The sequence below is a fragment of the Triturus cristatus genome, chromosome 10 (genome assembly GCF_964204655.1).
Source record: "Triturus cristatus chromosome 10, aTriCri1.1, whole genome shotgun sequence".
NCBI lineage: Eukaryota > Metazoa > Chordata > Amphibia > Caudata > Salamandridae > Triturus > Triturus cristatus.
This window is the reverse complement of record NC_140593.1, coordinates 1,240,003,492-1,240,030,420: the sequence shown is the minus strand read 5'-3', so window position 1 is coordinate 1,240,030,420 and position 26,929 is coordinate 1,240,003,492. Positions and strand designations below refer to the sequence as shown.

At 52.2% G+C, this 26,929-nt stretch overlaps 1 protein-coding gene across 1 annotated transcript in view; it reads right to left on the bottom strand.

The window, feature by feature from the left end:
• Positions 1 to 26,929, bottom strand: part of PLP2 (proteolipid protein 2) — an 87,034-nt gene that overhangs the window by 47,780 nt on the left and 12,325 nt on the right. The gene's annotated exons all lie outside the window — the stretch shown is intronic.

The window sequence follows — 26,929 nt, the reverse complement described above, 5'->3', positions numbered from 1 at the left end:
ACCCCTGTCTGTCTCTTTACACTGCCAGAGGCAATCTCAGGGAGACCCCTGTGTCTCTTTACACTGCCAGAGGCAATCTCAGGGAGACCCCTGTCTGACTCTTTACACTGCCAGAGGCAATCTCAGGGAGACCCCTGTGTCTCTTTACACTGCCAGAGGCAATCTCAGGGAGACCCCTGTGTCTCTTTACACTGCCAGAGGCAATCTCAGGGAGACCCCTGTCTGACTCTTTACACTGCCCGAGGCAATCTCAGGGAGACCCCTGTCTGACTCTTTACACTGCCCGAGGCAATCTCAGCGAGACCCCTGTCTGTCTCTTTACACTGCCAGAGGCAATCTCAGGGAGACCCCTGTGTCTCTTTACACTGCCAGAAGCAATCTCAGGGAGACCCCTGTGTCTCTTTACACTGCCAGAGGCAATCTCAGGGAGACCCCTGTGTCTCTTTACACTGCCAGAGGCAATCTCAGGGAGACCCCTGTGTCTCTTTACACTGCCCGAGGCAATCTCAGGGAGGCCCCTGTCTCTTTACACTGCCTGAGACAATCTCAGGGAGACCCCTGTGTCTCTTTACACTGCCAGAGGCAATCTCAGTGAGACCCCTGTCTGACTCTTTACACTGCCAGAGGCAATCTCAGGGAGACCCCTGTCTGACTCTTTACACTGCCAGAGGCAATCTCAGGGAGACCCCTGTCTGACTCTTTACACTGCCAGAGGCAATCTCAGGGAGACCCCTGTGTCTCTTTACACTGCCAGAGGCAATCTCAGTGAGACCCCTGTCTGTCTCTTTACACTGCCCGAGGCAATCTCAGGGAGACCCCCGTCTGTCTCTTTACACTGCCCGAGACAATCTCAGGGAGACCCCTGTCTGTCTCTTTACACTGCCAGAGGCAATCGCAGAGAGACCCCTGTCTGTCTCTTTACACTGCCAGAGGCAATCTCAGGGAGACCCCTGTGTCTCTTTACACTGCCAGAGGCAATCTCAGTGAGACCCCTGTCTGTCTCTTTACACTGCCCGAGGCAATCTCAGGGAGACCCCCGTCTGTCTCTTTACACTGCCCGAGACAATCTCAGGGAGACCCCTGTCTGTCTCTTTACACTGCCAGAGGCAATCGCAGCGAGACCCCTGTCTGTCTCTTTACACTGCCAGAGGCAATCTCAGGGAGACCCCTGTGTCTCTTTACACTGCCAGAGGCAATCTCAGTGAGACCCCTGTCTGTCTCTTTACACTGCCCGAGGCAATCTCAGGGAGACCCCTGTCTGTCTCTTTACACTGCCAGAGGCAATCTCAGGGAGACCCCGGTCTGTCTCTTTACACTGCCCGAGACAATCTCAGGGAGACCCCTGTCTGTCTCTTTACACTGCCAGAGGCAATCTCAGTGAGACCCCTGTCTGTCTCTTTACACTGCCCGAGACAATCTCAGTGAGACCCCTGTCTGTCTCTTTACACTGCCCGAGGCAATCTCAGGGAGACCCCAGTCTGTCTCTTTTACACTGCCCGAGGCAATCTCAGGGAGACCCCTGTCCGTCTCTTTACTGCCTGGGCCCTTGTCAGTGAGACCCCAGTCTGTCTCTCTAGACTGGAGACAAAGTTGTCAACAGGGGTCAGTGTCTGAGAAGCTGCTGCTTGACGTCCCAGCTGGAGACCCCCCTGGGCTCCTGCGGTGCTCTTTGGGACAGGCCGTCTCTTCCCTGGGAGTGCGCACAGACACAGGGCAGCGCCCCCCCTTCCTGCGCTGTGTTTCACTTAAAGGAAGATCCGCGGCCCTGTCTCGACACCTCGGCTGAGAGTCTGGTCTCAGGCCCGTCTGAGGCAGCTTAAAACTCGACATGTTGAGTAATGCAGCCGAGGTGCAGAGAAGGCCCCTCTGTCTCACCGGGCGTCTCTGCGTGTGCGTTCATGTTCACTCAAAGAGCCGCTGTTTGGAGAGGGGGCGGCTCAGACACACCCGGGAAACTTTCCATCTCCTTGAAAGGTCTGAAGCCGGGGCTCTGCCTCCTCCCGGGACACGGACAGCACACATGTGTGAAGTAACGGGGTCTGCCTGGGAAGAGGGCAGTCCCCGCTGAGAGCACCAGCCACGGTGGCAGAATAAAAGAGGCGCACCTTTTATTATCACAAGAGTGCGCAGACGGAGGTCTGTTCTCTGCCGAGGGTCACACGGCGTGCGCTTTACTCTGGGAATCTGTTGATACACAGTCTTGCTGCTGTCCTTCTTTGCAAGCGAAAAACATTCATTGCTGGGAAATAGTTTCATTTGCCATCTGCGGAATATGCAGCGTTTGAGATTAAAGAAATATTCATTTTCTGTAATGTTTCGCTTTATGTTGTCTGGGGCGGTCCCTTCGCTCCGTGTCATGAACACACCCCGTTTCCACGACGAGGGTTTCCCGGTGAAAGTCAGCGTTTGGAGGCAAGCCTGGACTACAACGCCCATAATGCACTAGGTTGTAAAATGAACGCCTAGTACTGAAAACAGCGGCCTGGGGCCATGGAGTCAGGCGGCAATCCTAGGTTTGCCCCGATGCGAGTGATGAGATGTCAAAAAGGCACCGGTGCCTCAGAACGTGCCGCATACTCGGCCTGCAACGGCATATTATGTGGCACACTGCCTCAATAGTTCCCAAATAATTCACGTTTCCGCGCTGCTTGCCTCAGGCGACCCTGCCACATAATTTAGTGATGTTTCACCAGTGGCGCGTGATTATGGGGCCCCTGCAGAAGGGGCCACGGTTTCTATCCGCGTGTCTCTCTATCTGTGTGACTGCCCGTCAGTGCGTTACTATCCGCGTGCCTCTCTAGCAGTGCGTCTGCATCAGTGTGTGTGTCTATCACTGTGGCTGTCCATCCGTGTGAGTGCATCTATGAGGGGTTCTCACAGTGTGAGTTAGTATCCACGTGTCTCTCTATCAGTGTGACTGCCTGTCAGTGTGACAGACTGCCCGTCAGAGCGTTACTATCCGCGTGTCTCTTGCAGTGTGACTGCCCATCAGTGCGTTACTATCCGCGTGCCTCTCTAGCAGTGCGTCTGCATCAGTGTGTGTGTCTATCACTGTGGCTGTCCATCAGTGTGTGTGTGGGGAGCGAGAGGGTGTGTCAGTGTGTGTGTGTGTGTGTGTCTATCAGTGTGTATTACTATCCGCGTGTCTCTCTATCTGTGTGACTGCCCGTCAGTGCGTTACTATCCGCGTGTCTCTTGCAGTGTGACTGCCCGTCAGTGCGTTACTATCCGCGTGCCTCTCTACCAGTGCGTCTGCATCAGTGTGTGTGTCTATCACTGTGGCTGTCCATCCGTGTGAGTGCATCTATGAGGGGTTCTCACAGTGTGAGTTAGTATCCACGTGTCTCTCTATCAGTGTGACTGCCTGTCAGTGTGACAGACTGCCGTCAGAGCGTTACTATCCGCGTGTCTCTTGCAGTGTGACTGCCCATCAGTGCGTTACAATCCGCGTGCCTCTCTAGCAGTGCGTCTGCATCAGTGTGTGTGTCTATCACTGTGGCTGTCCATCCGTGTGAGTGCATCTATGAAGGGTTCTCACAGTGTGAGTTAGTATCCACGTGTCTCTCTATCAGTGTGACTGCCTGTCAGTGTGACAGACTGCCCGTCAGAGCGTTACTATCCGCGTGTCTCTTGCAGTGTGACTGCCCATCAGTGCGTTACTATCCGCGTGCCTCTCTAGCAGTGCGTCTGCATCAGTGTGTGTGTCTATCACTGTGGCTGTCCATCAGTGTGTGTGTGGGGAGCGAGAGGGTGTGTCAGTGTGTGTGTGTGTGAGTGTGTGTCTATCAGTGTGTATTACTATCCGCTTGTTTCTCTATCAGTGTGTGTGTCACTATCCCCGTGTCTATCAGTGAGTATCCATCAGTGTGTTTAGCAGTATGTGTTTCTTATCGTTGTGTGCGTCATCCATGCATATCGGGTGCTGTCAGTGTGTCTCTCGGTCTGTCGGGGATGTGACTGAGTTCCAACGTCTGTGAGTGGCTCACCCAGTTCTGCCGTTTCCCTCAGATCTGGGGTGTGTAGTGCTAAGCCGACTTTTAGGTCTCGCCTGACCCAGCGCATGCGCTGGTCTGGCGAGACTTATCGAGAGGGCTCCAAAAAGTGCTACCAGGCCAGCCTAGAGCTACAGTGCATGTGCGCGCGCGCCGCGCTTTACCGCGATTACTTTCACTTTCGCGGCCGCTTTGATGTTTGATCGCGATCACTTTCGCGGCCTCACGCTTGGCATAGCCAATAGGTCTCTCTTTTGGAACCTTATAAGTATTTAGTTATGCAACTGTTGCATGGCTAAACACGTATAAGGTCCCAAAGGCAAGACCTATTGGCTATGCCAATGCTTGTTAAACCAGGCATGACTACAAGTCCCAGAATGCAGCACAAAACTTCCACTGAATGAACTCCTCGCACATGGACTTGGAAACGTGAGAGCCCTGCCTCTCTGTGACCCGGGACCCTCAGCTGGACGCTTAGAGGGACCTCAGGACCCTCGCTTGTACTTAGAGACCCTCGGATGGACCCTGGGACCCTCAGCTGGGCCCCGTGATCCCAGGACCCTCAGACGGACCCTGTGACCCTCAGCTGGGCCCCGTGATCCCAGGACCCTCAGACGGACCCTGTGACCCCAGGACCCTAAGATGGACCCCTTGACCCTCAGCTGATCCCTGTGACCCAGGACCCTCAGCTGGGCCCAGTGATCCCAGGACCATCAGATGAACCCTGTGACCCCACGACCCTCAGATGGGCCCGGTGACCCTCAGCTGGACCCCGTAACCCAGGACCCTCAGATGGGCCCGGTGACACTCAGATGGGCCCCGTGATCCCAGGAGCCTCAGATGAACCCTGTAACCCCAGGACCCTCAGACGGACCCAGTGACCCTCAGCTGGGCCCCGTGATCCCAGGACCCTCAGACGGACCCTGTGACCCCAGGACCCTCAGATGGACCCGTGACCCTCAGCTGGGCCCCGTGATCCCAGGACCCTCAGACGGACCCTGTGACCCTCAGCTGGGCCCCGTGATCCCAGGACCCTCAGACGGACCCTGTGACCCCAGGACCCTCAGATGGACCCCTTGACCCTCAGCTGATCCCTGTGACCCAGGACCCTCAGCTGGGCCCAGTGATCCCAGGACCATCAGATGAACCCTGTGACCCCACGACCCTCAGATGGGCCCGGTGACCCTCAGCTGGACCCCGTAACCCAGGACCCTCAGATGGGCCCGGTGACACTCAGATGGGCCCCGTGATCCCAGGAGCCTCAGATGAACCCTGTAACCCCAGGACCCTCAGACGGACCCAGTGACCCTCAGCTGGGCCCCGTGATCCCAGGACCCTCAGACGGACCCTGTGACCCCAGGACCCTCAGATGGACCCGTGACCCTCAGCTGATCCCCGTGACCCAGGACCCTCAGCTGGGCCCAGTGATCCCAGGACTCTCAGATGAACCCTGTGACCCCAGGACCCTCAGATTGGCCCGGTGACCCTCAGCTGGACCCCGTAACCTAGGACCCTCAGATGGACCCCGTGACCCTCAGCTGGTCTCCGTGTCCCCAGGACCCTCAGATGGGCTCGGTGACCCTCAGCTGGACCCCGTGACCCATGACCTTCAGCTGGGCCCCGTGATCCCAGGACCCTCAGACGGACCCAGTGACCCTCAGCTGGGCCCCGTGACCCCAGGACCCTCAGACGGACCCAGTGACCCTCAGCTGGGCCCCGCGACCCCAGGACCCTCAGACGGACCCAGTGACCCTCAGCTGGGCCCCGTGACCTCAGGCATGCCCCCGTTTCATCGCACCTTCGGAGGAATCCCCCACCTCATGCCCCCAGCAGACCCTCCCTCATACTGTCGCCTTCAGGGCAGACACCGGACCCTGAAGATACATGATCTGTCCTGTCATTAGGGTGGGTGACGGATCCTGCCCTGACCACCTCCGCAGCCTCCTGGGCCCCGTCCTTAATAGCAAACTGCGGCGGCCAATCAGAAACCTCCCTGCGCCGTGCCCTTCAGGCTCCGGTGCTGCCATCCAGGCGGGATCTCACTTCCTGTGACGACATTCAAGACCCTATGAAGCCACGCCCCCTGCGGCCAGGAAGTGGGAACGACCACCGACCCCTCTCCGTCTCACTCATCACCTCCCTTGTTCGAGACATGTGAAGACGCCTCCAATGTCCAACAGCACCAACCCCTCTCACTACATCTCTCTCACTCGTCCCACGTTCACAACTCTGAAGACACGCCTCCTCTGACACACATGGAGGAGTGACCGGCACCCAACCCCTCTCACTACATCTCTCTCACTCGTCCCACGTTCACAACTCTGAAGACGCCTCCTCTGACACACATGGAGGAGTGACCGGCACCCAACCCCTCTCACTACATCTCTCTCACTCGTCCCACGTTCACAACTCTGAAGACACGCCTCCTCTGACACACATGGAGGAGTGACCGGCACCCAACCCCTCTCACTACATCTCTCTCACTCGTCCCACGTTCACAACTCTGAAGACACGCCTCCTCTGACACACATGGAGGAGTGACCGGCACCCAACCCCTCTCACTACATCTCTCTCACTCGTCCCACGTTCACAACTCTGAAGACGCCTCCTCTGACACACATGGAGGAGTGACCGGCACCCAACCCCTCTCACTACATCTCTCTCACTCGTCCCACGTTCACAACTCTGAAGACACGCCTCCTCTGACACACATGGAGGAGTGACCGGCACCCAACCCCTCTCACTACATCCCTCTCACTCGTCCCACGTTCACAACTCTGAAGACACGCCTCCTCTGACACACATGGAGGAGTGACCGGCACCCAACCCCTCTCACTACATCTCTCTCACTCGTCCCATGTTAACAGCTCTGAAGACACGCCTCCTCTGACACACATGGAGGAGTGACCGGCACCCAACCCCTCTCACTACATCCCTCTCACTCGTCCCACGTTCACAACTCTGAAGACGCGCCTCCTCTGACACACATGGAGGAGTGACCGGCACCCAACCCCTCTCACTACATCTCTCTCACTCGTCCCACGTTCACAACTCTGAAGACGCGCCTCCTCTGACACACATGGAGGAGTGACCGGCACCCAACCCCTCTCACTACATCTCTCTCACTCGTCCCACGTTCACAACTCTGAAGACGCGCCTCCTCTGACACACATGGAGGAGTGACCGGCACCCAATCCCTCTCACTACATCTCTCTCACTCGTCCCACGTTCACAACTCTGAAGACACGCCTCCTCTGACACACATGGAGGAGTGACCGGCACCCAACCCCTCTCACTACATCTCTCGTCCCACGTTCACAACTCTGAAGACGCCTCCTCTGACACACATGGAGGAGTGACCGGCACCCAACCCCTCTCACTACATCCCTCTCACTCGTCCCACGTTCACAACTCTGAAGACGCGCCTCCTCTGACACACATGGAGGAGTGACCGGCACCCAACCCCTCTCACTACATCTCTCTCACTCGTCCCACGTTCACAACTCTGAAGACGCCTCCTCTGACACACATGGAGGAGTGACCGGCACCCAACCCCTCTCACTACATCTCTCGTCCCACGTTCACAACTCTGAAGACGCGCCTCCTCTGACACACATGGAGGAGTGACCGGCACCCAACCCCTCTCACTACATCTCTCTCACTCGTCCCACGTTCACAACTCTGAAGACACGCCTCCTCTGACACACATGGAGGAGTGACCGGCACCCAACCCCTCTCACTACATCCCTCTCACTCGTCCCACGTTCACAACTCTGAAGACACGCCTCCTCTGACACACATGGAGGAGTGACCGGCACCCAACCCCTCTCACTACATCTCTCTCACTCGTCCCACGTTCACAACTCTGAAGACGCGCCTCCTCTGACACACATGGAGGAGTGACCGGCACCCAACCCCTCTCACTACATCTCTCTCACTCGTCCCACGTTCACAACTCTGAAGACGCCTCCTCTGACACACATGGAGGAGTGACCGGCACCCAACCCCTCTCACTACATCTCTCGTCCCTCGTTCACAACTCTGAAGACGCGCCTCCTCTGACACACATGGAGGAGTGACCGGCACCCAACCCCTCTCACTACATCTCTCTCACTCGTCCCACGTTCATAACTCTGAAGACACGCCTCCTCTGACACACATGGAGGAGTGACCGACACCCAACCCCTCTCACTACATCTCTCGTCCCACGTTCACAACTCTGAAGACGCCTCCTCTGACACACATGGAGGAGTGACCGGCACCCAACCCCTCTCACTACATCTCTCTCACTCGTCCCATGTTAACAACTCTGAAGACACGCCTCCTCTGACACACATGGAGGAGTGACCGGCACCCAACCCCTCTCACTACATCTCTCGTCCCACGTTCACAACTCTGAAGACATGCCTCCTCTGACACACATGGAGGAGTGACCGGCACCCAACCCCTCTCACTACATCTCTCGTCCCACGTTCACAACTCTGAAGACGCCTCCTCTGACACACATGGAGGAGTGACCGACACCCAACCCTTCTCACTACATCTCTCGTCCCACGTTCACAACTCTGAAGACGCCTCCTCTGACACACATGGAGGAGTGACCGACACCCAACCCTTCTCACTACATCTCTCGTCCCACGTTCACAACTCTGAAGACACGCCTCCTCTGACACACATGGAGGAGTGACCGGCACCCAACCCCTCTCACTACATCTCTCTCACTCGTCCCACGTTCACAACTCTGAAGACACGCCTCCTCTGACACACATGGAGGAGTGACCGGCACCCAACCCCTCTCACTACATCTCTCTCAATCTCTCTCACTCGTCCCACGTTCACAACTCTGAAGACACGCCTCCTCTGACACACATGGAGGAGTGACCGGCACCCAACCCCTCTCACTACATCTCTCTCAATCTCTCTCACTCGTCCCACGTTCACAACTCTGAAGACACGCCTCCTCTGACACACATGGAGGAGTGACCGACACCCAACCCCTCTCACTACATCTCTCGTCCCACGTTCACAACTCTGAAGACGCCTCCTCGGACACACATGGAGGAGTGACCGGCACCCAACCCCTCTCACTACATCTCTCGTCCCACGTTCACAACTCTGAAGACGCCTCCTCTGACACACATGGAGGAGTGACCGGCACCCAACCCCTCTCACTACATCCCTCTCACTCGTCCCACGTTCACAACTCTGAAGACACGCCTCCTCTGACACACATGGAGGAGTGACCGGCACCCAACCCCTCTCACTACATCTCTCTCACTCGTCCCACGTTCACAACTCTGAAGACACGCCTCCTCTGACACACATGGAGGAGTGACCGGCACCCAACCCCTCTCACTACATCTCTCTCACTCGTCCCACGTTCACAACTCTGAAGACACGCCTCCTCTGACACACATGGAGGAGTGACCGGCACCCAACCCCTCTCACTACATCCCTCTCACTCGTCCCACGTTCACAACTCTGAAGACACGCCTCCTCTGACACACATGGAGGAGTGACCGGCACCCAACCCCTCTCACTACATCTCTCTCACTCGTCCCATGTTAACAGCTCTGAAGACACGCCTCCTCTGACACACATGGAGGAGTGACCGGCACCCAACCCCTCTCACTACATCCCTCTCACTCGTCCCACGTTCACAACTCTGAAGACGCGCCTCCTCTGACACACATGGAGGAGTGACCGGCACCCAACCCCTCTCACTACATCTCTTTCACTCGTCCCACGTTCACAACTCTGAAGACGCGCCTCCTCTGACACACATGGAGGAGTGACCGGCACCCAACCCCTCTCACTACATCTCTCTCACTCGTCCCACGTTCACAACTCTGAAGACGCGCCTCCTCTGACACACATGGAGGAGTGACCGGCACCCAACCCCTCTCACTACATCTCTCGTCCCACGTTCACAACTCTGAAGACGCGCCTCCTCTGACACACATGGAGGAGTGACCGGCACCCAACCCCTCTCACTACATCTCTCTCACTCGTCCCACGTTCACAACTCTGAAGACACGCCTCCTCTGACACACATGGAGGAGTGACCGACACCCAACCCCTCTCACTACATCTCTCGTCCCACGTTCACAACTCTGAAGACGCCTCCTCTGACACACATGGAGGAGTGACCGGCACCCAACCCCTCTCACTACATCTCTCTCACTCGTCCCATGTTAACAACTCTGAAGACACGCCTCCTCTGACACACATGGAGGAGTGACCGGCACCCAACCCCTCTCACTACATCCCTCTCACTCGTCCAACGTTCACAACTCTGAAGACGCCTCCTCTGACACACATGGAGGAGTGACCGGCACCCAACCCCTCTCACTACATCTCTCTCACTCGTCCCATGTTAACAGCTCTGAAGACACGCCTCCTCTGACACACATGGAGGAGTGACCGGCACCCAACCCCTCTCACTACATCTCTCTCACTCGTCCCATGTTAACAACTCTGAAGACACGCCTCCTCTGACACACATGGAGGAGTGACCGGCACCCAACCCCTCTCACTACATCCCTCTCACTCGTCCCACGTTCACAACTCTGAAGACACGCCTCCTCTGACACACATGGAGGAGTGACCGGCACCCAACCCCTCTCACTACATCTCTCTCACTCGTCCCATGTTAACAGCTCTGAAGACACGCCTCCTCTGACACACATGGAGGAGTGACCGGCACCCAACCCCTCTCACTACATCCCTCTCACTCGTCCCACGTTCACAACTCTGAAGACGCGCCTCCTCTGACACACATGGAGGAGTGACCGGCACCCAACCCCTCTCACTACATCTCTTTCACTCGTCCCACGTTCACAACTCTGAAGACGCGCCTCCTCTGACACACATGGAGGAGTGACCGGCACCCAACCCCTCTCACTACATCTCTCTCACTCGTCCCACGTTCACAACTCTGAAGACGCGCCTCCTCTGACACACATGGAGGAGTGACCGGCACCCAATCCCTCTCACTACATCTCTCTCACTCGTCCCACGTTCACAACTCTGAAGACACGCCTCCTCTGACACACATGGAGGAGTGACCGGCACCCAACCCCTCTCACTACATCTCTCGTCCCACGTTCACAACTCTGAAGACGCCTCCTCTGACACACATGGAGGAGTGACCGGCACCCAACCCCTCTCACTACATCCCTCTCACTCGTCCCACGTTCACAACTCTGAAGACGCGCCTCCTCTGACACACATGGAGGAGTGACCGGCACCCAACCCCTCTCACTACATCTCTCTCACTCGTCCCACGTTCACAACTCTGAAGACGCCTCCTCTGACACACATGGAGGAGTGACCGGCACCCAACCCCTCTCACTACATCTCTCGTCCCACGTTCACAACTCTGAAGACGCGCCTCCTCTGACACACATGGAGGAGTGACCGGCACCCAACCCCTCTCACTACATCTCTCTCACTCGTCCCACGTTCACAACTCTGAAGACGCGCCTCCTCTGACACACATGGAGGAGTGACCGGCACCCAACCCCTCTCACTACATCCCTCTCACTCGTCCCACGTTCACAACTCTGAAGACACGCCTCCTCTGACACACATGGAGGAGTGACCGGCACCCAACCCCTCTCACTACATCTCCCTCACTCGTCCCACGTTCACAACTCTGAAGACGCGCCTCCTCTGACACACATGGAGGAGTGACCGGCACCCAACCCCTCTCACTACATCTCTCTCACTCGTCCCACGTTCACAACTCTGAAGACGCCTCCTCTGACACACATGGAGGAGTGACCGGCACCCAACCCCTCTCACTACATCTCTCGTCCCACGTTCACAACTCTGAAGACGCGCCTCCTCTGACACACATGGAGGAGTGACCGGCACCCAACCCCTCTCACTACATCTCTCTCACTCGTCCCACGTTCACAACTCTGAAGACACGCCTCCTCTGACACACATGGAGGAGTGACCGACACCCAACCCCTCTCACTACATCTCTCGTCCCACGTTCACAACTCTGAAGACGCCTCCTCTGACACACATGGAGGAGTGACCGGCACCCAACCCCTCTCACTACATCTCTCTCACTCGTCCCATGTTAACAACTCTGAAGACACGCCTCCTCTGACACACATGGAGGAGTGACCGGCACCCAACCCCTCTCACTACATCCCTCTCACTCGTCCAACGTTCACAACTCTGAAGACGCCTCCTCTGACACACATGGAGGAGTGACCGGCACCCAACCCCTCTCACTACATCTCTCTCACTCGTCCCACGTTCACAACTCTGAAGACACGCCTCCTCTGACACACATGGAGGAGTGACCGGCACCGAACCCCTCTCACTACATCTCTCGTCCCACGTTCACAACTCTGAAGACACGCCTCCTCTGACACACATGGAGGAGTGACCGGCACCCAACCCCTCTCACTACATCTCTCGTCCCACGTTCACAACTCTGAAGACGCCTCCTCTGACACACATGGAGGAGTGACCGACACCCAACCCTTCTCACTACATCTCTCGTCCCACGTTCACAACTCTGAAGACGCCTCCTCTGACACACATGGAGGAGTGACCGACACCCAACCCTTCTCACTACATCTCTCGTCCCACGTTCACAACTCTGAAGACACGCCTCCTCTGACACACATGGAGGAGTGACCGGCACCCAACCCCTCTCACTACATCTCTCTCACTCGTCCCACGTTCACAACTCTGAAGACACGCCTCCTCTGACACACATGGAGGAGTGACCGGCACCCAACCCCTCTCACTACATCTCTCTCAATCTCTCTCACTCGTCCCACGTTCACAACTCTGAAGACACGCCTCCTCTGACACACATGGAGGAGTGACCGGCACCCAACCCCTCTCACTACATCTCTCTCAATCTCTCTCACTCGTCCGACGTTCACAACTCTGAAGACACGCCTCCTCTGACACACATGGAGGAGTGACCGACACCCAACCCCTCTCACTACATCTCTCGTCCCACGTTCACAACTCTGAAGACGCCTCCTCGGACACACATGGAGGAGTGACCGGCACCCAACCCCTCTCACTACATCTCTCGTCCCACGTTCACAACTCTGAAGACGCCTCCTCTGACACACATGGAGGAGTGACCGGCACCCAACCCCTCTCACTACATCCCTCTCACTCGTCCCACGTTCACAACTCTGAAGACACGCCTCCTCTGACACACATGGAGGAGTGACCGGCACCCAACCCCTCTCACTACATCTCTCTCACTCGTCCCACGTTCACAACTCTGAAGACACGCCTCCTCTGACACACATGGAGGAGTGACCGGCACCCAACCCCTCTCACTACATCTCTCTCACTCGTCCCACGTTCACAACTCTGAAGACGCCTCCTCTGACACACATGGAGGAGTGACCGGCACCCAACCCCTCTCACTACATCTCTCTCACTCGTCCCACGTTCACAACTCTGAAGACACGCCTCCTCTGACACACATGGAGGAGTGACCAACACTCAACCCTTCTCACTACATCCCTCTCACTCGTCCCACGTTCACAACTCTGAAGACGCCTCCTCGGACACACATGGAGGAGTGACCGGCACCCAACCCCTCTCACTACATCTCTCGTCCAACGTTCACAACTCTGAAGACGCCTCCTCTGACACACATGGAGGAGTGACCGACACCCAACCCCTCTCACTACATCTCTCGTCCCACGTTCACAACTCTGAAGACGCGCCTCCTCTGACACACATGGAGGAGTGACCGGCACCCAACCCCTCTCACTACATCTCTCATCCCACGTTCACAACTCTGAAGACGCGCCTCCTCTGACACACATGGAGGAGTGACCGGCACCCAACCCCTCTCACTACATCTCTCGTCCCACGTTCACAACTCTGAAGACGCCTCCTCTGACACACATGGAGGAGTGACCGGCACCCAACCCTTCTCACTACATCCCTCTCACTCGTCCCACGTTCACAACTCTGAAGACGCCTCCTCGGACACACATGGAGGAGTGACCGACACCCAACCCTTCCCCTCACCGCTTCTAAGTCTCATCACGTGCCACATGCAAGACCCTCTGAAGATGGCCCTCCTCCTACAAGGACGTAGTAATGCCAACGACTCCTCACTAGGTCTCAAACCCATCCTTCTTACATTCAAGACCCCTCTGAAGATGGCCCTTCTCCTACAAGGACGTAGTAATGCAAACAACGCGTCACTAGGTCTCAAACCCATCCGTCTCGCATTCAAGACCTATAAGCATCACCTTCGAGCCGACGAACAATCGATGGTCCAACAGGACTCCTAGGAAGAGCAGACCCAGCCATGCCCAACCCCCTTCCTACCGCACTGGGATTGCGTCCCACCCCCTCCCTCAACCAACTTAAGCTCTACAATCCATACCCTACCTCGATGACCCCACCCAGCCCTTTCTGCCAGAGACATTCACTCCCCTCCTCCTCTCATACAATTCCACACCCTCTGGCAACACAGACAAATCCAAACCATTCCTGGGAACCCTCACAGAAGACCTCGGCCCAGCTCCAGAGCAGTTAATAACTCCAACCTCATGCGAGTCACCGTGGCCCAGACTACCTCAGCGGACACCATATCTCACTTGAAATGCACGCTAGCCAATTGCAGCATGAGACACAGCGGATATCGCTGACCTTATCCTTACACATGAACTGGACCTCTTAATTCTGACTGAAACTGGCTAAATGATTCCTCCGCACCCATCCTTGGCTTACAGTTCCTCCCAATCACGGCATCGTAAGATCGGAGAGATCCCATAGGCCAGGGGGAGGTCTCGCCAGCATACGTCGTGGCAGTCTCTCAGCGAAACAGGCACAAGCCGTTGCTCTGTCCTCATGCAAATTCCTATGAATTGATATTGCTGGCAACAGCTGGCCACTATGCAAACTGCATGCGCTGTACCATCCTCCAGGAGGTAACGTCACATTCTTCGAACCAACTATGGAAATCATCTCAACCAACGCAGCCTACAAGGCACCCGCATCTTCCTTGGAGATTTTAACCTCCACTGGAATGACCGAATGACTGCAGTGAGCAGCCTTAAACCCTTCTTAGGTGACCTCAAACTGGTCCAGCTTTGTGACAGTCCTACACACAATAAGGGTGCAACCGTCGATCTAATCATAGCTAAAGCCAATGCCATTCCGCTCTAATCTAGAGTCCCCTGTGACCGGACCGAGCAACACTTCATCACTTCCTCATCACTGACCTGGTGGTAACTAACCAGGCTCAACTCAAGAAACCTAAACAGTGGAAAAGGACCTTAAGAAATATCAACTCGAAAGATCCGGCAGCCATTAGCAACAACCTTTTGCCCCCGCCGGGTGAAACATCGAATGGCCATGAGCTCACGGACCATTACAACAATACCACGCGCACATCCTAGACTCAATGGCTCCCCTACAGTTAGAATGAGCGTCCACCAAAGACTCTAAGCCATGTTACAATGGGAGCATCAATAGAGAAAGACGCAATCAGAGACTGGCTGAACACAAGAGGAGACTCGCGCCGTCCCTCGATCACTTGAAGCTTTTTAGATCACTTAGGCACACACATAACAAACACATCAGAAGCGAACTTCTTCAGAAATCCGCTGGATAATGCCAGAAACCGACCCAAAAATCTATTCGAGCTGGTCAAGCTACAATCGGATAGTCAATCCTACCCTTCACCTACTGGATCAATTCAACAACCAAACCTCCTTCCTGGAAAAGTCAAAAAAACAAGCATTTGCAATGCAAAAGTTCTCGCATTTGCGAGAGTTTGAGCTATTGGTATTGTAAACGACAATGCCCTTTATTTATGTGCTGGTTTTCAAAACAGATAAATAAAAGGCATTGTCATTTACAATGCCGATAGCTTAAACTCTCACAAATGCGAGACCTATTGCATTGCAAATGTTTGTCGTAAGAGCGTCCCCTGCCACGCTTTCACTTTAATGGTGGCCGCGCCCCTTTCTTTAGACAAGCCGCGTCTAAAGAAAGGGGTACGGCTGCCATTAAAGTGAAAGCGCGGCAGAAGACACTTTTACAAAAACAAAGCATTCGTTTCTCAAGTTCACAAACAAATGTTTTTTTTTATGTAAAAGCACCCTATTCCGCGATTTCACTTTAATAGTGGCCGCACACCTTTCTTTAGATGAGCCGTGTCTAAAGAAAGAGACGCAGCACCCATTATAGTGAAACGCGGAATGGGCCGCTTATAAAAATATACATATATAGATTTGTTTATGAAGGTGAATTCGGGGAGCCACGTTTAAAGAAAGGGGCACCGCTGCCATTAAAGTGAAACTGCATCCCGGTGCGCTGTAAAACACGAAAGTTAATAAATAGAAGAAAAAAAAACATGCGGCTGCGTTCAGCGCCACAAGTAACAAACCAGAGGCCCGGCAGCCACTAGATCAGCGGAGGCGTGCCATGCCATGAAAGAACAAGCATTGGCATAGCCAATAGGTCTCGCCTTTGGGATGTTATAAGTGTTTAGCGAGAGGTATGGGAACTACCAGTCGTCTCAGGTCACACCTGTTATTTCATATTCCTGCTGACTGTACAGGAGTAAAGCTGTAACGTACACTCACTAGCCTCTGTTGCGTGTTATTTCCTACCCCTCTTCCTTTATAGAAGTAAGCTTGTTACCTCTGCTAACTTTCCACCAATGAAACTGGGATGTACACGTCCCTCCTGCTGACTTGACCCAAGTGGCGCTGCAGCGAACTAATCCCATCCCTGCTTACAGACGTAGAACTTTAATGCACACATCAAGGTCTGATCACTTTAGAGAAGTAAAGCATGGATATACAGCAAAGTATTAACATTAATACTCCGTATCCCCGCTTCCTTTACGGGAGCTGCACTGCTTTGTACACGCCTCTTCTCTAATTACGGTACATAAGTAAAACTGTCATTTTAGACAATGTATCCGTTCTTACTTTAAACAAAAATAGAACGTGCACTCACAGCCCTGCTTACAAGAGTAACCCTGAAATGCGCACACCTGATTAAAGCTGCCTGGCACACTTCATAAAATTCACACTGTAATGTGCGCATTTCATCCATGCTTTGTAACTAGAAGTGAAGGGTAAGTAACCCTCGGAATGCAGGTAGTAATATGACGGTATATCAACAAAGGAGGGGGGGACGAGGAGCTATTAGAAAAGGTCCTGTACCAGGGCTCCCAAGTTAAATGCAACAGCAGTATGATGGTAACAGTTCCTAAAGAATAAAGTAAGAGAGATTCAGAAAGCCAGTTAGGCTTTTGAAGAATGTGCAGTGTCTCCAAGATGGTTAGAGTGTGCCGAGAAAGAGTGAAGGTACTCCTATGTGGATCTGTAAGTGCCCTCACACACCCAAACAGGTGTATAGCATCATCATCGGGCTGGTGCTCCTCGTGGGGGTGGCGCTGCAGTCCCTCACGGGCCCGTTTGACGGGGCTCTTTGTCGGAGATCTTCAAGGAGTTTGCCGCATTTGTGCATGGGGGTGTGTGGGGCTAAGTGTAAGTGGTGTGGTGATTGAGTTCTAAAAAGAGCCCAAGGACACTTGCAATTTATTAAGGGTGTCCTCGGGGTCCGGATAAAATATATCACGGGGATGGAGAAGCAATCTCAGTTGCCTGTGTGAGAGGGGAAAATGAAAAAATACAATCCCTCTTCTCTCACCCGTGTAGTGAATAAAGTGAGTGTGTCAAGGGGTCGACATGTTTCGCGCCATAGATAGTCCCTAGTGGATCTGGGGGCGCTTCATCAGGACCAAAAGAGTAAGGTATGTCAAATGGGAGTCGGGAAAGAGACACCCTATAAACCCATGAGTCCTAATTGTAGGAAAGGTAGTTGCAAAACAAGAGATAAGAGACACGTCGTCTAGCGTGTCCCTTGTTACGGCCTATAGAGGAGACAAAAAGCACACATAGGGGGAGAGAAGGGAAAGAGAACACAGTCCAAGGCCGTTAATAACAGTCTAAAGTCATGTGGATAGTATATCTCTGCATGCTGGTGTGTCGGAAAGTGCCTCGGTGGGGAACCTAGCTAGACACAAGCATGCAAGTGGATGGAGAGGGGCAAGGATGTCCCTGGAATGCTTAAAACTAAAATAAGTAGTGGTCAAGTGGTCCATGTGTACGGCTAGACTAGGTGGCAAGAATGCTCACTAAAAAGTGACATCGCGGGTCTATGGTGTGACTAGTGTGCATACGGGAGAGGTGTCCAAATATCATTAATCATGACTCATGAGTGTGATCAAAAGTGATCTGCTGTGCTCTTAAAGCCACATGTACTATGAGGGTGAGTATGCCGTAAAACACAACAACGCTGTGCCTACCCTCCCTAGTTCCAGGTGAGGCCTCGTCAGCTTAGCCAAATAGCAGTGAAGGCAGATGTGAAAAAAAAATGGCCCGCAAATCGGGACCGATGACGTTATAATACAGTATGCCAGGAAGAAATAAATACACACAGGCGGTATGGCTCTGATATATAGGCCGCTAAGGATATGGTTAGTGGCTATGATCTTTTGGGCCGGTCGATGTGGAGACGGCTGGTTAACCGGACCGGTACCGGTAACAGTACAGAGAAATACTCAAACTGCCCTGAACAATTAGCAAGAACAGTAACGGTGCTAAAAGCCCCTCGAGATCGAGGCGGTCAGGAGAGCAGTACAGAGAAATACTCAAACTGCCCTGAACAATTAGCAAGAACAGTAACGGTGCTTAAAGCCCCTCGAGATCGAGGCGGTCAGGAAAGGAGGGCCGGTATCGATCATTGTACACTATGACGGATAATGTCATTCTAATTAGAGAAAGTACTCACTGCGTGCTCTTCTTCTGTGCTCCGGAACACCTACCCGGTAGCTTCGGCTGCTGGACGGCAACTCGGGGCAGCGGTATCCATAATATACACGTCCTACGTGATTGGAGCAGGGGGGTGCACGTGACATGCGTAGGAACGTGGTGACGAAGTAGTCGTCTGGCGTTCTATTAGTGCGGCCATGTTGGAGCGGGATCAGAAAGTGAGATTCCGGCAGTAACTCGGGGCAGCAGTATCCAAATATGAGCGCCCTACGGTATTGGAGCAGGGGAGTGCACATGACATGTGATGGAACTACGTGGCGATACTGTTCTCTGGCGTTCTTAAGGGGCAGCCATAATGGACAGGGATCGGATAGTGAGATAGCCAATGTGACGGGGATGGCAATATCGGGGCAGCAAGTTGTATCAAAGTCCTGTTTATGAGCTAGTATTAGAGCCAGACATTAGACAAAGTGGTAAAGATATCTCTCATATATATATATATATATATATATATATATATATATATATATATGTGTAGCAGGAGACATAAAGATCTATTGACTGTGATGAAAATTGGAGATATGTGGTCAATATCTCCTGGAAGTTTTGTAAGTATCTAGTCTTAGTAGTGGGGTAGTACACAAAAGGAGATGGTGGAGTGGAACCGTTATGTGAGGGAGTAATATATTTATTGTGTATATTGTATGGTTATAGTAGTAGTAGTCTCAGGGAACATATTATGTCATATATGTTGTGTCTAAGACAGATGATGTGTGTGATGCTCCCACTTGGGGGTTCACCTAGTGAGATCGACCCAGGGTATGTTATCGTTGAGACCACCACTGTCACTTTTAAGTCTGAAGACCCATCGTTGTTCACGTTCAAACAAAGTAGTTATGGACCATTGAGGGTTAGATTCTATAATGGTCCACTTTAGGCTGTCTGGGGGATGATTTTTCTCCAGAAAGTGAGCCTGTAGTCTTGTTGCTGACCGTTTGCAACGGATCGTACTTTTATGTTCTCCTATGCGTATCTTTATTGGTCGAGCTGTCATACCTATGTAATGTGAACCACAGGGACACGTGATCAAGTATACGCAGTTCTTGGTATTGCAATTAGTGTGGCGATTCTGACGCCATGGTCTCGAAAGTCCAAGTTCCAGTTCTTTGGTTGCCGTCGTCTGAGGACAGACTGTACATGTGCCGCATGGGTGATGGCCCAACACGGGAGGTAGTGTCCAGAGGGTTGGTTGCGGATTGGTTTTTTTGTTTTTTGGACGTGTATGTACCAAAATGTCCCTCAGATTTTCAGTCCTTTTGAATGCGAACAGTGGTATTGGTCCTGGTGATACATTGCCTGTTTCTAATATCTTCCAGTGTTTTTTGACAATTTTTTGAATTTTATTGGAGTAGGAGGTGAATGATGTCACACAGGTTAGTTTGTCAGTTTCCTTCTTCTCTTTTACTTCAAGTAGAGCTCCTCTGTGGTTGTTTCTTGCTCTCTTGCGAGCCTGTCTTATGATGTTGGATGGGTAATTCCTTCTGATCAGGTTGGTAGATAGAGTTTCGGCTTCTTTCTCGAATTCTATTCTGGTGTTGCAATTTCTCCGTAGGCGGAGGAACTGGCCTACAGGTAGGTTCTCCCTGAGTGCTTTAGGATGGTGACTTGAAAATAGGAGCAAGCTGTTCCTATCTGTAGGTTTTTTGTAATTGGTAGTTTTTAGAGTACCCTCTTCCAGTGATATCAGAAGATCAAGGAAAGGGATGGAATCCGATGACAGTGATCCAACAAATTTCAGGAAGGGGTTGATCGTGTTGAAAGAGCGACAGGCATCCTCATCCCCTTTCCAAAAGATGATGATATCATCTATATACCGGCGCCATAATAGGATGTTGCCGGTGAACGGGTTGGTGTCTGTGAGGATATGTTCTTCTTCGAACCTGGCCATGTAAAGACATGCCAGGCTCGGCGCAAATGTGCTGCCCATACATGTGCCTTGCACTTGGTGATAGATCTTGTTTTGAAATGCAAAGAAGTTTTCTTTCAATGCAAGTGAGGCACAATCACAGATGAAACTGATTGGAGTAGAGGATGGCCAGGGGTTGAGCTGGCGTAGGGCACTTTCCAAAACCGTCAAGGTAGCATCTTGCGGAATATTGGTATAAAGTGCCTCTACATCTAGGGTGACAAGCAGTGTGATCGATTCTGGTTCCTCAAATTGTTCTATTAAATTGAGTACTTCTGTGGTGTCCCTTAGATATGTTGGAGTCTTAGTTTTAAGCATTCCAGGGACATCCTTGCCCCTCTCCATCCACTTGCATGCTTGTGTCTAGCTAGGTTCCCCACCGAGGCACTTTCCGACACACCAGCATGCAGAGATATACTATCCACATGACTTTAGACTGTTATTAACGGCCTTGGACTGTGTTCTCTTTCCCTTCTCTCCCCCTATGTGTGCTTTTTGTCTCCTCTATAGGCCGTAACAAGGGACACGCTAGACGACGTGTCTCTTATCTCTTGTTTTGCAACTACCTTTCCTACAATTAGGACTCATGGGTTTATAGGGTGTCTCTTTCCCGACTCCCATTTGACATACCTTACTCTTTTGGTCCTGATGAAGCGCCCCCAGATCCACTAGGGACTATCTATGGCGCGAAACATGTCGACCCCTTGACACACTCACTTTATTCACTACACGGGTGAGAGAAGAGGGATTGTATTTTTTCATTTTCCCCTCTCACACAGGCAACTGAGATTGCTTCTCCATCCCCGTGATATATTTTATCCGGACCCCGAGGACACCCTTAATAAATTGCAAGTGTCCTTGGGCTCTTTTTAGAACTCAATCACCACACCACTTACACTTAGTCCCACACACCCCCATGCACAAATGCGGCAAACTCCTTGAAGATCTCCGACAAAGAGCCCCGTCAAACGGGCCCGTGAGGGACTGCAGCGCCACCCCCACGAGGAGCACCAGCCCGATGATGATGCTATACACCTGTTTGGGTGTGTGAGGGCACTTACAGATCCACATAGGAGTACCTTCACTCTTTCTCGGCACACTCTAACCATCTTGGAGACACTGCACATTCTTCAAAAGCCTAACTGGCTTTCTGAATCTCTAGTAATATGACGGTAACACACACACACACCACGCGCTGCTTACAGTACGCACATAAAACTGATATGTATCCTTTGTATACCTGCATACTGTACAAAAGTACAGCGATGTACAGCGTGCCCTGTTCATTTTACATAAGTAAAACGGACAAACATATATTATATTTATAATGGTAAACCGTTATTTACACACTTTGCAAAAATGAAACTGTATGGAGGACATCACATCCCTGCCAACCTCACACATGTAAAGGTGTAAAGTACACACCTCCTGCTTCCTTGGTAGAGTAAAGCTGTACTGCGCGCACCGGAGCCCTGCTTACTTTCTAAAAGTACAACTCCAGACTGAAATACATAATTTACCCAAGTAAAATGTCATATACACACCACCTGCTTCAAATCTGCAATGCACTCCTTGTGCCCTCTCTCTGAAAGTAAACTGTAACATACATGTCACATCCCTTCTTACCGTACACAAGTAAACCGTGCTGTACACACCTTGCCCCTGCTTACTCGCCAACAGTGTGTGCACCCCCACCCACCTTTCTTTGACAGGCCGCTTCTGCCTGCAGTGAAAGAGTAAAGCTGTGCGCACCCCGCTCGTATCCTGCCCGGCTTCCTGTACGGGAATAACCCTGTAATGCACACACCTCATCCTTGCTTCCTCCGTGGAAGTAAACCCATCCGCCCTACCTCCCTTGCACATCCTTGGCAGAGGCTTACAAGAACCTTTGTACGATTCAAGAGATGCACTTTTAGTAAACAACAGCTGCAAATCAAAAGGTCTAACTTTAAAGCGCTTTGTGGGAAAAGGCGAAACGGAATACAAAACCGCAGTCTAGACATAACAAGTGATGGTACACGCAAGCAGCATCGCGATCGGCGGTCTTCTCTTTTGAAGCACTGCGCTCGTGCTTGTGGCGGCATCCACCTTGCAGGAGCGAGCAGCGGCCATATGTTTGTAATTAACGTGGCCGCGCCGCTGCTTGCTCCCGCAAGGTGGATGCTGCCACAAGCACGAGTGTAGTGCTTCAAAAGTGAAGACCGATGGCTAAAGGCCCTCCTAGAGCAGCGCATGCGCACTGCCTAGGCGAGACCTAAAAAAAAGAAAGCAGTGCGAGAGAGCGAGTTCTGCCTTCAACTGCAGGCAGGAGAAAATAATTTAACAAAATAGCTCTTGGAGTCTGTAATTAAAACCTTCCGAGTAATAGCACATGTAACAGAGGAAGTCCTCATGGGAGATTATTACAAGATGAGAAAAGGCGGTACTAAAGAGGGACTACTAAGACTATTGACCAATGAAATGCTAACATTTACAAAGGACAGGGACAGGAGCCAATTAAAGAGATGGGCAGAATGTGGGTGGAGCTTCAAGTCCATACCTGAATACAGCATATCTCGAAGAGACAGTGCAAGTGCTGCCTAGGCGAGACCTACAAATTGAAACTGAACTGCGGACAGTAATGTAGCACCTTCCAGACACTCCACATATCCACCTCCCCACACCTTGTATCTCTGAGCTTTCACCCCTTTCTGGGCATTATTTCCAAAATAACGCCTTGTGGTAAAGTCTTGACAGGTTACTCCTATTTTGAAGAAACCCATGGCAAACAAGGTGGACCCTAACAACTTCAGCCCAATCAGGGGTCGAGTCGGGGTACCACGCGGGTGGACGGCATCCCTGCACTTATTTTACCGGGAGCTCGATAACTGGAGCAAATGGAGCCATACATTCACTCTTTGGCCTCTCTGGGGCGAGATCGGAGCTCATTCAGAACGCTGCTCACGCGCTGGCTTCTCTGATGCAATCGCATCTAAGGGGTGAGCGAGGGGAGGTGATGAGTCTGATGGTGCAAGCCACCTTTCGTGACGTCACTTCCTGTTGTGACGTCAGCGTACCCCCACTTCTTTTTTTAGGACTTGTGCCCTGAGCCCAATCACGTACATTCCAACCCCGGAGAAGCTCTTGGAGAAGTGTGTGCACTCTCAACTAGCCAACCACATGAAACAATTCCAACTAGTAGAACAGTTCCAATCTGGCTTCCGACAGGGACATAGCACTGAATCGGCTCGCACGCACATTGGAGGCGATGGCTAAAAGTGTTGGATCTAAATGAATCCCACCTGCTAGTTCACCTTGACCCATCGTCAGCTTTTGACACGGTTAAACACATCCGCCTCCTAGAATGACTGGAAGGTTGGATGGGGCTCTCTAGGTCTGTCCTGATTGGTTCACCTCTTTCCTCCACAACAGAACGTAATAATTCAAGGTTAATCAGTCCCTTTCCGATTCTTCACCTGTCACACTAGGGGTCCCTCGGGGTTCAATGCGCTCCCCCACACATCACACCCTACTTGAAAATCTCTTCCTCTGAAGATATCCGGCTTCTTAACCAAACTCTTCAAAAACTCAAAATTAGTTGACACACAAGCACTTCAAACTAAATGCTCAAAAAAAGGAATTCCTGCCAATCGCCCCACCCGACCCGCCCTCTGATATCGGAGGATGGATGAAGCAGCTAACAAGGACGAAGCAATGGCCGACAGCACACTGGTATAAATAGAATGAGTTTCTCCTCGAGGGGTTCCCCTTTCAAGCTGGATCTGTGAATCATTTACCTATGAAAGGCAAATATGGGGCGCATGTTTGTTTAATACCCTTTTCCTTGCGCCGTGATCACCGAGCCTATATGGATATGCGCACAGTATGGAGTCTGAGCTGCATCTGGTGCTAAAATAATCATTGCTGAGTTGTGGACAAGGTTTCATTACAATGGATAATACATTTAATTCCTCATTCATGATTATTGCACAAAGAGCAGAGAATCACAGGATGAAAAGAAGCCAAAGGGCGCCCGGCCCCTTTCTGCGAATCGTTTAATCTAAAATATCCAAGAAAGGCCAGATGACGTCATCAGAGCTTGCTAGAGTGTGCGGCGGCCAGAGGGGGGCTTCCTGCCAGGAGTCTGAGCCGAGACGGGGCACGCAGACTTGCTTCACCCTCCTTTCGTTGAGGGCGAACGGGGGGCTCTTTCGGCCCTCACTTGCCGGGGGCGATCAACCTTCCTCGCAGCCTGGATGAGAACCGCAGTCACTTCATTGTTCGAAGCAGGTACGAGCGCGTGAACCATCTTTGGAGCGCGAATAAGGCTTTTCAGTGGTGGCAGAGTTTAGCTCGGGAGCCCAAAGTACGAGGGTGGAGTATTCCACAGCTGAAAAGCCAAAGTGATGGGATACTTACTCATGTTCACACTGCTCGTCACCATTGCAGCTGCCAGTCCATTTGTTTTTATTATAGTTGATGCTCATATTGTGTGCACTAGGATAGGATCTCAAAATAAAGCTTTCAGCTAGGTCTATGGTTTCCTGGTGTTCTTGAGAGTGCATCACTGCTCAGTGGGTTGCGCGGTTGTTGCAACTCATTGGGATTTCTGTCTCGTGTTGGCGCATCGACAAAGTCCTATTATTACCAGGGGTCTAGAAATCCTGCTCTCCCAGGCTTTGTTCAAGAGGATCAAGATTTCCACATCCTGTTGCGGGGCACTTTCCTCTAGACCTTTGAGTAAATTCAGATGACACACTCAAGACACCAACTATTACACTTGGCAGCAACGTCGACGCACTATTGGTCACCTACTTCAGCCTCGGCAGGTGCTTTCTTTCTGCTGTGGGTTTGTCGGGCAGTTATTCCCCATTTTGATTTCAGTTTTAAGTGTCATGTTTACAGTCTGTTTATTGATAATGCCCACAGACACTGGCATTAAGCGGTTCTGCACCGTATTTTGCATAATTATGGATTTTCCTCATTTGTCACATAAACTATAATTTGTAGATCACATTTTTTTTTTATTTCTAGCTCAAAAGGATCAAAAGTTAAAAAAATATGGCAACGTGTTGCTGTGCACCCTTCAGTTACATATTGCTGTATTTGGGAGTTAAACTTGTGCTAATAAAGTGAAATCTTTATCCAGACAGTGTTAACCTGCAAAATGACAAAATGACGAATACTGTCACAAATTGACCCGCATTATGCCTCATAATTTGCATTTCCTTGCAATATAAATTAGTCAGCCCTGCCACATAATTTGGTCCTCCCTTGACCGCATAGATCCAGTAACCTGGATAATGGCGCAAGCTGCACTTTTTAGACAGGGTACCAGTCACACAATACGCACCCCCCTTTCCTCTCACCACGTCTCAATCTCACCTCTGTCCAAGTGCCAAACCCCTCTGAAGACACCCCTCCGCCTATGAGGACATAGAAATGACCCCACCCCTCCACCTATGAGGACATAGAAATGACCCCACCCCTCCGCCTATGAGGACATAGAAATGACCCCGCGCCTCCACCTATGAGGACATAGAAATGACCCCGCCCCTCCGCCTATGAGGACATAGAAATGACCCCGCCCCTCCGCCTATGAGGACATAGAAATGACCCCGCCCCTCCGCCTATGAGGACATAGAAATGACCCCACCCCTCCACCTATGAGGACATAGAAATGACCCCGCCCCTCCGCCTATGAGGACATAGAAATGACCCCACCCCTCCGCCTATGAGGACATAGAAATGACCCCGCCCCTCCGCCTATGAGGACATAGAAATGACCCCGCCCCTCCGCCTATGAGGACATAGAAATGACCCCACCCCTCCACCTATGAGGACATAGAAATGACCCCACCCCTCCGCCTATGAGGACATAGAAATGACCCCACCCCTCCACCTATGAGGACATAGAAATGACCCCGCCCCTCCGCCTATGAGGACATAGAAATGACCCCGCCCCTCCGCCTATGAGGACATAGAAATGAGAACCCCTTCCTCCTACGAAGACCTAGTAATGACCCCCAAACCTCCTCATATGGGAACATAGTAATGACCCCCACCCCTCCTCCTATGAGGACATGGTAATGACCCCCACCTCTCTCTATGAGGACATAATAATGAGACCCCCTTCCTCCTACGAAGACAGTAATGACCCCCACCCCTCCTCCTACAAGGAC